Genomic DNA, 2,151 nt, shown 5'->3' with positions numbered 1-2,151 from the left:
TGTCAAACCAGCAGTGCCTCATGAATTTTACTGAGTGCAAGTGGTCTGAGAATAGTGGAGCTGACAGCACCAATTCCTAAACTGAATTCTGAAAGAGTAAGCAAGCTCTTATGGTCTGTATGAAATTTTATCTAATAGTGATAGGACGTGCACAGAATGACACATTGAAAGACCGGGGCCCTGGGTAGCCACATATTTTTGCATTACATTTGTTACCTGGAACCTGCTGACATGTGCCCTTTCTTTCTTTTTTTCTCTAGTGATTATAGTTCCTTTATGCTATAGGTTTTCCAGAAGCTTTTGCTGCATTTACAGCAAATACTGTGCTTGACATAAGTTACCGAATACTTCCATCTTTCTGGCCCTGTTAAAACATTATTTCTGCAATTGAATTATTTTTCACGTTGTTTTTCTTCAAGACTCCTCCCATGGATTGCAAAAGCAATCTTCAGTTGAGAATGTCATATTTATACCAAATAAATAGTTATGCTATTAGCTTAAGTACAGACCAATCAAAGATCTATAGCTAAATGAGAACATGTTGATTCCTCCATTCATTTTCTCAAAAATGCTATATGGGCAAAAAATTGTGTAGCGCTTAGTTTTCAGAAGTGCTGAGCATGCAAAACTCTCCACCCGGCTGCTGTATAAACATGATTTGGAGGGCCTCTCAGCTTAAATAATGCCATGCTTTTTTAATTTTATACACGGCTTTAGTCTGCACCCACGCTTGTGGGGATCTCAGCTGAAGCAGCACTGAGGCAAGAGGCCGACGGAAAAGGAGGATCACCCCACCCCAGTCGTTCCCATCTTTGTAGCAGCATGAGGAGTTTCAAGGGCGAGCATTGTGATCGTAATTACTTACACCTGAAATAATTCTCACTTTATAATTTTCTGGTTTAGTTCTCTATGTGTATAGTAGAGATAATTATTTTTCTTCCCAAGATTAACAAATATAAGGAACATTAATTAGTGAATGCATCCGATACTTTGGATATTAAAACTGTAAAGCATTAATATGGATTGGTAGCATCTTAGCCTGGAGGTCCAGAATCCATACATATTTTTGTGTCCTGCTTGTTTCATGGTATTTTCAGGAAAACCACTGTACAAAACAGAGGCCTTACTTTTCACCCGTGTCAACCACATCATTCCTGACTAATAAAGTACAGGAAGTGGGGAAAAAAAAGGCTAATAAAACGAGAGGCATTCATACCTGAAATTCTTATTTTTATGCAGTTTTAGAAAGTGTATTTTCATTCCAAAGGCTCACATTTCTGTGCTTTCCTGAATAGGTTAATGTTCGTTTCTACCATATTTACCATTATTAGTGCATTCCTTCTAGTGTGTAGTATAAAAGGCTACAATGGGTTTTCCTCCAGAAAAATATTAATTACCTGCTTTAACTTCAAGAATATTTCACAAAAATCCAAACGCACCCAAATTAACAAAAATACTGAGTATAGGAAACACCCCGAATGACTAGATGGCAGCAGGAATATGCTGTGGAAAAAGGTAACTTAATGAAAGAAAATGTACCAACAAGTTGTCTTGGAGTATCTCGTCTGACTTGAAATACGAAATGCAGCCTCTCCATAATCGCCACGAGACTGGAGGACTGTCTTGTTACCGCTACCAACAATTTATTTACTTTTCATAGCACACAGTAAAATCTGCCTGGAACTTCACGTTCCCAACAACCATCCTATGCGGTTTTCAGAAAGAAAATTAATTTGATTTCGGCATAAAGCCTGTATTAAGCCCATGAGCCGATCACTTCTTTTTCTATGCTTTTAAGGTGTTTGGAAGATTTATTATTAATCTTGAAGTGGTTTAGAAGTGCTTTGAGCAATCCAGGCAACAGCAGGGACGGCTTATTGCCTCTCTGAGCGGCTGAGCCCCTGTTGTGAGAAAGCCGACGCGTTCCCGTCAGCCTTGAGCCCCCAGCACCGAAGTGTGCGCTGCCTCATCGGGGACGTGAGGTGCTGTCGCGAGTGACGCTGTTCTGACACCGTCTCTGGCCTTGACCTCGCGCTGCAGGAGGAGGAGGCTGGGCTGGGGCATCCCCCTGTGCCGGCAGGGATCGGAGAACCGCCGCTGCGGTGGGCACACGGCCCCCGGGGCACGCTGCGGGCGGGGGCGCCCGCCCCC

The sequence above is a fragment of the Egretta garzetta genome, unplaced genomic scaffold, assembly GCF_000687185.1.
Source record: "Egretta garzetta isolate BGI_Z169 unplaced genomic scaffold, ASM68718v1 scaffold299, whole genome shotgun sequence".
Classification (NCBI taxonomy): Eukaryota; Metazoa; Chordata; class Aves; order Pelecaniformes; family Ardeidae; genus Egretta; species Egretta garzetta.
The sequence above is the reverse complement of the archived record's forward strand: the minus strand, read 5'-3'. Positions refer to the sequence as shown.